At 37.4% G+C, this 13913-nt stretch overlaps 1 protein-coding gene across 2 annotated transcripts in view; it reads right to left on the bottom strand.

The window, feature by feature from the left end:
- Positions 1-13458, bottom strand: part of NCOA2 (nuclear receptor coactivator 2) — a 185260-nt gene extending 171802 nt beyond the window's left edge. Inside the window, exon 1 of one of the 2 annotated variants that reach the window (XM_010575896.1) lies at positions 13375-13458. The gene's annotated coding sequence lies outside the window, so the exon portion shown is untranslated. The remainder of the gene's footprint in view (positions 1-13374) is intronic. The other variant, XM_010575897.1, reaches the window with a different exon arrangement.
- Positions 13459-13913: the final 455 nt, after the last annotated feature.

Genomic DNA, 13913 nt, shown 5'->3' with positions numbered 1-13913 from the left:
TGTGACAGTGATCAGCATCTCAATACTCCTTTCAAGAACCAACAGGAAATGATAACTAATGAAAAATTCCAAATATTATTAATACAGGAAAATATGTCCAGCTTTGACAACCAACACAGTCATGGAATAAACACTTCCATCTTCAGTAGCTGCTAAAACAAACACTCTTTTACAGGCTTTGACAGAGAACAGAATTCATTTCCCCTTTACAGCTGCACTGCTTCAAAGTCAGTTAAACATCAATGTGACAGCCTTACTTGCGAGAGCTTAGACATTTACTATATTATCTTAGCCGGACATGAGCAGAAAGCAGAGACTGTGAAGGCAGAGAAGTAGGGGGGGAGAGAGGGAAATCAAGATTGTTTTTCTTAAACACCTTATGAAGTGTTCGTCTTAGTTGTTGCCAGAGAGTTATTTTTCTTGTTCATTTATTCTGTATTTAAAAGACCCAGCTAATATAAACATAGCACAGGTCTGAAGGGAAAAAGTTCACTAGGATAGAACTTATTTACACAGATACTACTCAGCTACCAACTTCTCACTCTGCAATACAGTGTGCTTCTACAAATGAAACTCAAGTTGACTGAGCTATTATCCATGCTTACAAATTCTTATTTGCAACTAGCCATCATCCTATTCATTTTCTCATTAATATGTAGAAGACACACAGTTTAGTTTCTTACCCTAATTTCTGCCACCGACTTTCCTGTACCACCCCTACCTCACAAGACCGTCGTGAAGCCTAATATATATTAATTTCACACAGAGCAACAAGCACGATAAGTACTTAATAGTAAGCAGGAAGGACTATTGGCCAGATGTCAAACTGACCCTAACAATGTGTACAGGCCACTAAATTGAGTATCTTGAACAAAAAAAAGACACCAGATAACTGTAGCAGACATTTGCAAAAAGCAGTCAAGAGTATTTCCTGAGATTCTGTAGAAACCTGGCTGTTCACATGATGATGGCACTGCTTACTTCCAGATGTTTAATTGCATTAAAGTAAAAATACATCAGTCCATGTTCTTACTACTAGTTTCCCATGAAAGCAGTTGTCGCCATTGGGGGGAAGTGACATGATCACAAAGAGAAGATGTCTTACGAATTACCTATCAAAATACAACCCAAACTACTAGCGGAAGATTTGCCAAGTAACTAGTCCTTTCATGGTGAATGATCCCTCAAAACCATGACTCAGAAAAAAACCCCCTACAATACTGAAGAAGTTTTCCATTAGGACTTCGAACATTTATTACTTCTCTATGCATGCTATAAGCAAGCTTGAAAAAAATTTGTATCTCTTGCTTTATTCTTAGTGGTATTTTGTACATAAATACAGAAGAGGAAGACTTATCTGAAATACAGCCTAAACTACCAATCTACTATTAAAAAGAATAGAGACAAAACAGTAGCTAATAAAAGCAAAATGTTGTCACACAAAACTTTCTGTGTAAATTATGTTATTAAGTGCTATTCTTTCTTTCTTGAGTCCCAGCTTTGGGCCAAGTTGAAATTCTAGAGAAAGCCTGATGACTTGTGGCCACACAACTCAGCAAAACATGGAAGTTTATATTCAGGAAATCTCCAGATCTCAACTAATAAGAGTTTGAACCACCTTTCACCTTCTGAAGGGTTACCTCAGGGTTAAGGGAAAGATAAATCAAGATGCACTTCATCGACCAATAATAAAATCACTCTTCTGCACACTTAACAGCAGCCCTGATCTAAAGATTTCTAACTATTTCACAATAATATTTTGTATTTGAGTTTTCTGTCTGGAAGTTGTCTGTGTGAACTCCCATACTCCCCTAATACAGCTGGAGTCAGAAGACACTTCAGTTTGTATTTCCCCTCTAGGAAGAAGAAGAAGAGAAGCAAATCAAGCACTCCCTAGTCAAGCTTTTTTACCTGTGCATCTTGAATCCATCCTCTTTCCAAATAGCTCAAATGAATGACCTTCAGGGCATGCTGCAGAAGCTGGCCAGTCAGCCAGACTCTGGGGATGAGCTAGCCTGCAACTCTGCCTACCATGGGGAGATGGTGTGTTTTGTTTAAGCATTTACTTGTTAAAATCCTAGGGTATGGAGGGTTGGGGAGGCTTTTTGGTGCTGTGCTGCTGTACCCTCCTTACTTCAGCACCACTATTTTTAGTAACCAACAAATGGGTAGCTGTAGGACCTCTCCTATCACCAGAAAGCTATCCAGCTTGAAGTGGCAAAGTAGCCCAACTCGTGCATGCAAGCGATTCTTCAGATAGAGGCTTGCGAGCCCGGCCCTGCTTGCTTCTGCTGCAACTAGCACTTCATTGTATGCACTTTAATGCAGCAGACAGAGGAAGGGCTTTTTTGTCTTTGTAAACAAACCTTTGATGGAAGTATTGTAAAATAAATCTGCATATTTTTTATCTTTATAATCCTTAGTGCAGTATGGTATTTACATCTCTGTCAGCTCCTAGAAAGCACAGAAAAACTTTCACATCCTAAAAAAATTTCCCTCCCCTACACATGTACAAAACTGTTGACTATGTTGTTTTACCCAGTATTTCCTCCCAAAATCACAAGTCCTCAGACCTGGTCAAGACTTGTATTTCCATAGCTACTACCAACTTCAAAAACGTGCCACAACATGTTGATATACAAATCAAAAATTGATTACAAGTTGATATACATGGAACTGTACAAGAAGAAATATACTTGTGTTCTTAAAAAGAACAAAAAATTCTCAGAAGCAATGGTAAGTAAATTCTGTTAAACATGCAATTCAAACGATGTATAGCCACAGTTATTCAAATCAGAAATAAATCTTAGGTGAAATACAGGCACGTGGTACATGACAGACTGGCAATGGAAAGTTCTGCAGGACAGGCTACTCTCAGAGCAGCTCTAGAGCTGAGCCCATGACTCATTTCAAAATTGATGTCAAAAAGTCTTGCGAAATTTCTCAGTATGTACACTGCACAGCTTGTGTCCATTCAATACTCCTGAAGAGACACTAAGTGCCGTTAAAATGATGTATTAGGCTAAGCTTTGCATTATATTAATTTATACCCTATGACATCACAAACTATAGATGTTTAAAAATTCAATTTAATTTGTAAGACAGAGAAATATCTAACCTGCTAAAATATGACTAGGTATGTTATATGGCTTTTAAAAGTGAACTGCAGCTGAAAAAATTATAACAGCAATATGCATAGAATATCCAACATAGAGTGAAAAATAAAATGTTGGAGTGAACTCATTCCTAACTGAAATCCTGCCTTTACCCTCCCAAATTCAACTTACTAATTAACTGCCAAATACTCCCTTAATGCATGACACAGCATAAAACATTTGAGTACTTGTATTTCAATACTTTGCAAATTAATTTTAAAGGTTTCGGCAGGATAAACATTACATGCATGAACTTGCAAAATATTCAAGCTGCTTCTTTGTCTACTTATAAAAAGCAGAACCTCTTCCTTAAGTTCCACAGTCACATGAATGTCATTTAATAATCAATTTTACTATTGGAAAAGAAGACTCTTCTTGTTGGGGTACAAAACATTTATGCAAATAAACACAGAAGAAAAACTACTCCATGCGTAAATAACACTGAAGACAAAACAAAGACTAAAACCCTAACCCCATCCCCTCCTCAGGTAAAGACAACGTTTTCCCTTTATCCCTCAATTATATCAATCTCCAATTATACAGCTGATGGTAAGTAAAAGAAGAAAAAAAAAATTTACAACTTTCAACCTCAAGATAGATCTGAAAAATAAGCCCCATTCATATAATCCCTTAGTCATCAGGTGACAATCCTAATTTAAAACAACAAATTCTCCCATGTGGCTCCATTATAAGGTGATAGCTAGCACCTCTAGTAATTTAAAGACATCCCATTTTCCTTGAGGTTAACCAGACAGCAAATCAAATAATCCCACAGAGGATTCAGAGCAGGCTTGACCCATTACTGAAGTGTTAAATTAGAATTTCAAAGAGTAACTCCATAGTCACCCTTCACAGAGATAATTTTTAATTCTTCCTCTGTAAAATGTGAAGTCAATACTCGATGTTTTATCTCATGACATAAGCAGACAAAAATACTGCTAACTCAAAACAATCTAGGTTGATTCTTGTTTAATAAAATAGCAAAAGACCATTGCTTCTACGTTTTAATAGGCAGGTTCTCTCTAGTGTTTTTTACAATTTCAGTATTAACTCACAACATAGGTAGATAGAAGCAGGCATTTTATGTACATTTGAGGAAATTAAATACTTGAATATATTTTTATTTATTTTCCCTACACAACCCACAAACATCAATGAATCTGAATTCTGTATACAGAGAAAATAATGAGGGTTGACCCCATTTTACAGCTAATAAAGTGAGGGACTTGTGGCTCAAGTGACTTGTTTAGTACACGTCTGGCAAATCTGGCACTGACTGGCTCTCTAGCACAAGGACTAGCTCCATCTCTGTCGTTACCCACATAAGATCATTCCTGTGGGCATAATTATAGGGGAATTTCCATCACATGCAGGGGCAAACATTGTAAGTCCCCAAATTCTACAAATGGTTCCTGCCACCTTATCTAAATTATTGTTGATTAGAAAAAAAAAGTTGTCCAAGGTAACTATATGTTCAATTTTTGTAGCTGACCCTCAGCCAGCCTGAATAAGTCATTTTAACTGCCTGTTCAACACAACACAAGAACAGCAGAAGCTTGGCATAATAAAAGCCACAGACCCCATCACTGGCATCGCGTAAGAATGGCTGGTATTACCCAGTACCCTGAACAAAGCAACAAGACAGAACTAAAAACTGATAATACAATCAGTACAAATTACAACATAGAAAAAAACCATACACACACAGAAAAACCCCCATTCAATTATTAAAATACTAAATTAAAAAATTCTCATGTTGCAGGTATGCACTCTCACAGAAAACCACGTTGCATTAATTTATTCTGCTCCTCAAGACGTTGTCTGTGTAAGAAAATACCAGTTCCCTTTTACTGACTTCCTTCTCTGCCAGTGGTAAGCAAAATCAGTCAAAACCAGTAAAATACAGTGTTGTCTTTACATTCAGCTAATGCAAGTGAGAAATATTTTCAATTAGCAGAAAAAGGTTTGACCCAATATTGGATTTTATATTTTTCATCTTTCCTGTATTGCTAGTTAGCTCAACCTTTCTGCAAGAAACCCTCCTGTTTCCCTTCTCAGAATCTCATCTCTCTAAAAAAGTCCCTCCTCCCCCGAGGAAATTCTAAGGGCAGGCTCACCATTTTCCTTTCTCAGTTTCTGCAATACAACTTGAGTAAAAATTATTTACACTAGTGTAACAGAACAGAGTACAGCTCATTATGAAAAAGTTACCACTATGCTTGTACAACGGTATTTCCGCAAAATCAGAACATTAAGAACAGTCCCCAAATCATGTCAACAGCAAGAAAAGTTATGGCATATGGCCTTCCCACCATAGCACAAAATACTCACTACTGGTTTTAAATTTTTAAGGGTTTATTTCTACCTTTGCCAGACATGTTATATACAGTTCACATTTTAACTTCTCATTTGCTATGAGAGATCTAAATATATCTCATTTTGATCTTTTCAGGTTGTCAAGAATTCATCAGTTTTACATGGTAAAATACTTCACACTGACCTTATCAAAGGATTTTGAAAGAAGATGGCATATGCATGTGAAACTTTTAATTTGTATTATATCTTTGTAGTCAAATGCATCCATCTAACTATGGACAATAATACCTCTGATACAAGGAACAGAGCTGTGCCTATAATGGATTTTTCATTTCTGCCACTGGACAGGAAAAAAAATAACATATTTTAAAACTGTTTCAAGTTGTGCAAATACTCAATTCACCAGGAAAAATGCCCTTGTTTCAGATAGCTAACTTCATGTCAAAGTAGGGTAAGCTATCTCAAAGCATTAAGAGCATCCACGAGGGGATTTAATTGCTAAATATATCTGTGAAAGTATACCTTAGCTTCCTTTGCAGTACCTTGGCTGAGAAGACAACCTTACAGGTAGCAGATAAATAAATTAAATCCATAAAAGTGGGCAAATGAAGAAACTACTGTCCTTTACCGTAGGGCGCACACAACAGATAGGACACTCACCGCTGACGTAGGAAATTCAGTTCTCTGACAAAGCATTTACACACCAATAAAAAGCAGAGCTGTTTGAGGCAGCAAAGCTCCACTCAAAAACATTCAGCAGCCCAGAGACGGCAGCAATCTCCTAAGAGGCAGGAGACCCAAATGCAAACCTCTGCTCTGAATCAGGAGCATTGCGATTCCCTCCTCCATCTTGTTGCGCACCCGCGTCCCAGTGTTCAGAAGGAGGCGGCGTGTGGCAATCTGCCCTCCTGCCTCTACCCTCTGCGGCAACCCAAAACGGGCATACCCCCCCTTTCCATGAGTGCCGGTGCCCCTGTGGGTACAGGAAAGGTCTCCCCAGCCCTTGCAGTCATCCCAGGTGAAGTGGGTGACCTTGGGAGCTGCTCTCTGCCACAGCTGTAAAACACTGGCAACCTGCCGGTCCCCAGCCCGGTGCAATTGTGAGAGGCAGGGCCACCCTGCAGCCAGGAGCAGCAGGGTAAACTGCAGCTCTTGGGGAGCAAGACCAGACGCCAGCAAGCAGGCGAGCCATCCGACCAGTCACCAGCTGTCCCTCCACCTGCGGCGCAGGCTGTGCCACTGAAACCGTGGCCAGCGAGAGCCCTCACCTCACACCCCCGCAGCCGCTTCCCGCTCAGAGCCGCACCCCGTAGCCAGGCTGTTTCCCCACGGCTTATTGACCACCAAGTCTTCCTGCGAATCTAGCCTCAAAAATCCAAAACTTTTAATTGCAGAATTTCCTAAGTAAGCCACTATAGCATTTCTGACTAGTAGGGAATTTTCCCCCTTCCTCAACAAAGCTACCTACGAAATTCAAGCCAACTCATTAATAGCTTCAAGCTAGCCAAAAGTACATTTTCAGTAATTCCCCCCCAAAATACACACATACCCAAATACGTCCAAGTCATATTAGAGCGTCTCACAACCGTGGATCAAGCTGTCCTGACCCAAAACACTGCTCCTCCTATGTTGCTGCCTGGGAGCTTTGACTGATGGCAAAGGTGGAAGACAATGGACTATCCCAAAGCTTTATCAGATTGTATCAGAAGACCACAACACACAAAAAACTTCTCCCAGAAGCTGGGGGTGGAAGGAAATAGCTCAGAAATGGAGTGATGAAGCAAATAAGATGAAGACTAAGTAGGAGGCAGCTTCGATAACTGCTGTTACTGGAATCAAGTTCACCATCAGCAGGCCGTTACTTTTTTTTTTCCTTTTAAGAAGTGCCCACAGTACCTAAAAACAGGACCAGAGCACCATATGCATGGTTCCATGTTGATATTCAAAAATAAATACATACTACTGTGAATCTGATGTGCTATACACACACTACATTAGACACTAACCAACAAAAGCAGAAAATTAAAAGAACAATATCATTTTAACCTTTTAGGTTGTAGCACATAGCCTGTGGTGTACAGTAGCGGTGGTAGCGTGATTGGGGTGTGATAGCAGTAGAACAGCATGTGATATATTTCACTGTTGATCAAGAGTCTAGAACTTGGATAATGACAAAAGAGCAAGCTTATGAGGAAGGAAAGACTAAAATCACAGTTAGGGACAAGGAACCATTTTAAACATCAGTAGTCATACGTCAAGCTTCATGTACCATCAGCTGCACATAAACCCTATTCCACTGCAGGATACATTCTGGAAGTTACATACTGTAACTCCAGACAGAAAAAGTTTTACATGAGTCTGTTCAGCAGGACTGAGCAATAAAAACACAGTTAACCAGGATTTGTGAAGAGAAGCCAAGCAAAAAACCACAACTGAAAACTGAAAGGCCATAAAAATTAGCCCAAGTGAAATTTCATATGTGTTGGCCACCTACTTTTAGAGTAATGTAGATGTTTTAATCCCATTTTAAAATACTACTAAACTGTGGCACCACACAGTAGAATTTCAAGCTTACAACCTGAACAAAGAAACGTCAGAGACATCTCACTCTTTTGTAGCAGTAAAGCAGATACCTAGAGATTGAAGGACAAAGGAATCCAATGCAAAAAGGGATCTTCAGTTCCATGTGTTACTTTTAAGGATGATGATTCAAAGTTTAAGTGAGAATATCCAAAAATAAGCAAAAGAAAAACGTGCTGAAAAAACATGAATGGAAACATTTTAACTCCCTCTGACACCACTACAGTTTCCCTCAAGGATGAACTGATTTGCAATACCTACCATAAAACTAACTCCTTTCTCAATTCTAATTTTAAATATTGCTAGATTGCCTATTGCTGTCATTTTGAAAGATACAGAGTTTGGTGTATACAGAACACTGTAGTGTATTGAACTGTGATTACTGAAGGAATAAAAGTACTAATAATGAAAAAAGGGAACAATCTGGACAATAGAACAGAGCATATTCTTCATTTATCATGGTCACAGTTGTAAACAGAGTTTTACCAAAGCATTTACACACTAACAAATATTGTGTACATAGGAGCATCAGTACCCCTTTTTGCTTGTGGTGAGATGACTAGAGGAGGATTTTGTAAAACATTTTGAATAGACAGAGCCCTTCTCAACGATACTGTAATATTTCTAAATAATTTTAATTATACTTAACTTCTTAACATCTGTAATTTATCTAAGACCTTTAATCTGAATTTTTCAACATCCAAAGTTTGTTTTAAAAAGGAAACCTGTAATTTCTTGCCAGTCCAGCTAATATAAAGGTAAATTAATCAGATGGAAACACACTGTGCCACACTTTATATTAATCAGCTGCAAATTCGCTTACTATTCTAGTCACATAAGTCTTCTGAGCCTAACATCCCAGCATTGTGACATTATGAAAATTCACCCACTTTAATGTAGAGAAATATCCATGAACCTGAAATTATTGTACTATAATGCTGTCAAATAAACAGACTACTGGAATTCAATTTCCAGAAAGCCAAGGCAAAAAATCTACTGGCCTTAATCTGAAATACCAGTGTCATTTTCAAGCCCTGTATTTAATTAATACTATTTACTGTCAAGAGCCAAGCCAGGTAAATATTTCACTCTTCCCAATTCAGGGGCTAAAGGCAGGCCCAGAGGAAAATCTGCCCAAGTAAATGCATCTCATCTTCTTTGATGGTGCAAGTGCTCAGTTGTCCTGTTCTTGACCCCTCTAGAATTCCCAGGCTCCAATACTGGTGGTACAATGTCATCAATCTATATTTAAAATACATATTGATTTTCCATGGATGATAATGACAGCTATTTCTTCTGCAAATGCATATATACTATACCTTTGCCCATATAAAAAGGTTCCTATCAAGGTAAGAAGTGAAAAAGTCTTAGCAAAGCCCATTACTAAGTCAAAACCAATATTTAAGAAATGAATAAAATCAAGTTAGCAATCTCATTTCCTAAATATTTTTTATGTCACTGAAACTGAAATGTTAAAAATAACTTCCAGGATATAGCTACATTAAAAAAGGCAAGCTTCAATCAATTGAATGACAGTGTTTTCAACAGTCCTGGATATATCTGAAGCTCGGTTCCATCAATTTGGTAAAAAGTTCACTGACAGAGCACTCCATTTAGATCCATTCACAGTAATTAATGAGTTTTACATATTTAAGAATGGTTTACTCCAGATTTATAATGAATTTGAACATTGTGGCCTCAAAACTATGAAAGTACTCTAAAACTGCTTTCATTATTAAAAAATCTAGTTCTGCTAGTTGCAAGCATGATGAGATTTCTCTCTACAATACTCTCAACTTTCATCAACTTTAAAGGCAATATATTACATTTGTGTAAATTTCAGCTTTTCCACGAAATAAAACCCAAACATTTCCATAAGCTCCCATTTCCAATTCTAGGGAGAAAAAAAAAAAAGTATCTGTGGGGTGCAATTGTATAAATCTTAATAGATGCTCATTTCTCAATACCTCTGTTCTCATTGTACCACCCACACAGAACTTCACTCTCAGATTAGGAGTATCATTTTAACACTGATTGCATTAAATTCACTATAATCAAGCATCCGCTTTTACAGGCATCTTTACAGGCAATTCACATTAACTAATGTCGCTACTGAACAGGAGTGACTGAAAACAGAAAAATCTGATCATATTTCATGCAAAACACAACTCCCCAGTTTCGAGGTATAGGAATGTGAACACATTCCCTTTATTTATCACAAACCAATTCAATGTAGATTAAATATCCCTCAGAGATCCCTCCACAAATGAGAAAACCCGATTCAGTAAAGACTATCCATACCTGTGATTGATACCTACATTTTATTTCAGGTATTTCAGAAACACAGCTCCTGTGGGAATTAAGGTGCTCTGAACTGGCTCCAGAGCTCTAGGTAGGCACCATCCCAGCCTGGCTTTGCATGCCGATAGAAATGAGCTCTCTCTTATTCAGATTTGATACTTGGAACCTACTGCGGATTCCTCACTTGCATCCTTAAACTAATACTGAAGGCTCTTAAAACTCATTTCAATGCAAGGCACTCCATTTTCAGTATTGCGCTTTATTTTCTGACAGCATTCCCTTTACACACACATGAATTAGGAGGACAGTCAAAAATGAGACATCTGTCAGAATTTTCTTTATCTACTCCTGCTGTAAACAACAATAAGGAGTACTATAACTCAGAACAGACACACAATATTTTCTATCACACTTGACACTAACTACAACACAAACACCAATGAAATCACTACAAAGTTAGATTGAAACAGACTCTCCAGATCAAGAGTGACAGAAAACAGGTTTCTCTAATCTACGTTCTTTTTTTGCTGAGAAATGTTCCTTGCAAAGTAAACCATTTCATGCAAAAAAAGAAAGAGGAAAGAAAAAAAATGTTTTCTGACTGAAAACTTTTAGACTAGAAACTAAAGTTAGTCTTTTTATCTGTTTGGGTTTTTTTCTTTAAACGAAAGTCTAAACTTCTCACCATCTTTAATTGCATGACTTTTTGGTAGCATGCAGCAGCTACTTCCCACCACCCCAACTACCAGTGTTCCAAGGGAGCAGCCACAAATTCTGTCATCTACATTATTTCTTATCAGTTCACACACACATGTTCTAAAGCCATTTAACCAGTCCAAGATTCACACTCTTCTCCATTATATCATATAAAAGTAGACCCAGTAAGTATTAAGTAGTAGTTTCACTTTCAAAAAAAACTTAATACAATGGTAGACAGGCTGAACGCACATAATTTCAGTCACAGTGGTGGTAGTCTTACAACACACAGTCAAACCCAACATCTATTCCACAAGCAACTCCAGCCAAAAGCCGAGGCTGAACTACCGCATGAACTATGGTATGAACACATGGATAACTACCCCCTTTAGAGCAAAAGGATATTTTGCGTGGAGAACTACCTCTCTACCTCATCCTTGCCCTCTAAATCCTTTCATGACACCTATTTTTTACAGTGGTTTCTTCCTCACTGTCATCACCATTGACTTCATATACAAATATTTATCTCCTATTTGTTCTTATTAAAGGTTTTTAACTTTTGAAACACAGCAACTATGTTTTAGTCAATATCTATAAAGGTACCAGATTACTTTCTGGCACAGTAACAACCAAATTTATAATTTTGGTGCAGAATGTAGCAACACTAAGCAAGAGAGAGGGGCTTTTTTCACCACATATATTAATCAGGAAAAAAAGCACAATTATATGCAAATTGCTTTTTATTTTAATATTTACCTTTTTCAGTCTTTACCTAATGCATTCCTTTTTTAATGGAAAACTACAATTGAGACAACTGAAAACAAACATACTATCAACTTGGCAACAAAATTTCATGTTCTCTTTGGAGAATTTTGGCAGTGACATTTTTCTCTTTCTTCACTACATATACCCAACTCATTATGAGTCCTATTCACTAGAAAAAAAAAATTAGACTCTATTTCCTTTTTTTTTAAAACACTTTGATTAAATGATCACAAAAGCAGCTTATTATTGAGAAGACCTGCACATGCACATTATGATCATTATGCAGCCCAGATAAGTAGTGTAAATAAATAATAAGTAATATAGTGTAAGTAATAAGTGTAAATAAGTAATAACATCTATGTGGCTGAGCATTTTCAAGTTAATATAATACATAAACAAACTATTAACCAGTATTATAAACTTCATTGAACGCAGTGAACTACAAAGTGTTTTATCAGAATAGCCGAGGGAAAAGGCAGGGAAAAAAAACAAGCACTGGAAAGCTTCTTAATCTGTTTTCATTCACTGATGCTAGAAAATTCAGTAAGTTTAAAGAAAATCATTGTTAGTTTGCAAAAATTGCTCAACATAATTAACAAAAGAGGAAATGATACTTGATGTGGACATACATAATTTTACCCATAAACAGTTGGCATTTTATAAATAGTTATCCCCCAAACAACTGAAAACCTTTTCAGCAAGCTCATTTCCCACCTCTTTATTTGGTGTGCAAGCCTCAAAAATACATATTTCTGACCTTAATAAGTCACTCTACATGTTAAAAGACAACATTTATTCATGAGTACCCTGAAAAGGTTCTCACATAAAATTACAAATATGCATTTGAGAAAGATTTATACCAAGTGAGTACATTGATATATTAAACGCACCTAAAATAAAACCACAGCATTTATATTCTACTTTCTTTCACTGCACTACTAAACTATTATTAGTCTGCATCTAAACAATCTGCAGGGGTCCCTTTTTCTAGTTCTCAGCAGTATTATCCCTTCTTGTGAGCAGAGTTAAACAGGCACAGCACTGCTTGATGGAGTCATCAGACAGTAATTCTTGAGCAACAAGCAGTTTAAGTCATCAGTGTCATTATACCGATTTCAACCCTCAATTTAAGTAATTTATTAGTGCAGATAGTTGGATGGAAAGGCTTGTATTATTTCATACTCAACCTTTGCCGTAAGACAGACCATAATCAGCACATTTGAAAAATGTCAATTCCTTAGTTACAGTATAAAATATCAAACAAACTTAATGTGAAAGAACATGATATGTTGATCTCTTCAGCCTGTCTCAGCAGAGAGTCCCATTCCTGGTCCTGGCACTAAAGCAAGGTCCCTGCTTCCATAACCAGCCTGGGCATTATTTTTGAAAGTGTCTAAAATGCTTGTATTTCAACTCACTGAATAATACCATACATTACTTAGGATCAAGGCTTGTTCTGCTGTATTCACACAATCAACTTAAGACATCTCACATCAAATTCCCCAGTGAAGAAGATAAAACTGTAACACAATCCAATTAAATGCAATAGGATATAGACAACTCACCAAGGCTCAGCAAGGCAGGCAACGATTTCTAGGGACTGTGCGTGCAGAGGGCCTCACTACTCAGATACATCTCAAGCACGCTAGGAACAAAATTGAGAGAAAAATATTAGTCTTTTTCTGGAGACAGGCATAGAAAAATAAAAATACAATGCTTCGCACATGGCAGTTTTAAGCATAACACAATGAGGGAAACAAAGTTTGCTGAGCACTATCTGCTTTTCCAGACATAACTACAACCCCCTTCCAGTTGCACAATCACTCCAGGCACACAACTTCCTCTCTACCTGCTGCCTACTGCAAATTCACAGTGATAGCAACTAAAATGTTTACATTAACCTACACAGTACACAGCCTTTATTTTCACAAAAGAATCTGTGGGAACTCTCTGTGAAAGTGGTTGGTTCCTTTTTTGGTTGACTGCTCGGCTGGTTGACTTTATAACACGTTAGTTTCAAATCTCTAAAAAGGAGAAACTGGTGTTCTTATAAAATGTCTTTCAACCATTTTTAAAAGTTGTACATACAGAAGCACGTTT

The sequence above is a fragment of the Haliaeetus leucocephalus genome, unplaced genomic scaffold, assembly GCF_000737465.1.
Source record: "Haliaeetus leucocephalus isolate CR32 unplaced genomic scaffold, Haliaeetus_leucocephalus-4.0 Scaffold506, whole genome shotgun sequence".
NCBI classification, from domain to species: Eukaryota; Metazoa; Chordata; class Aves; order Accipitriformes; family Accipitridae; genus Haliaeetus; species Haliaeetus leucocephalus.
The sequence above is the reverse complement of the archived record's forward strand: the minus strand, read 5'-3'. Positions and strand labels throughout refer to the sequence as shown.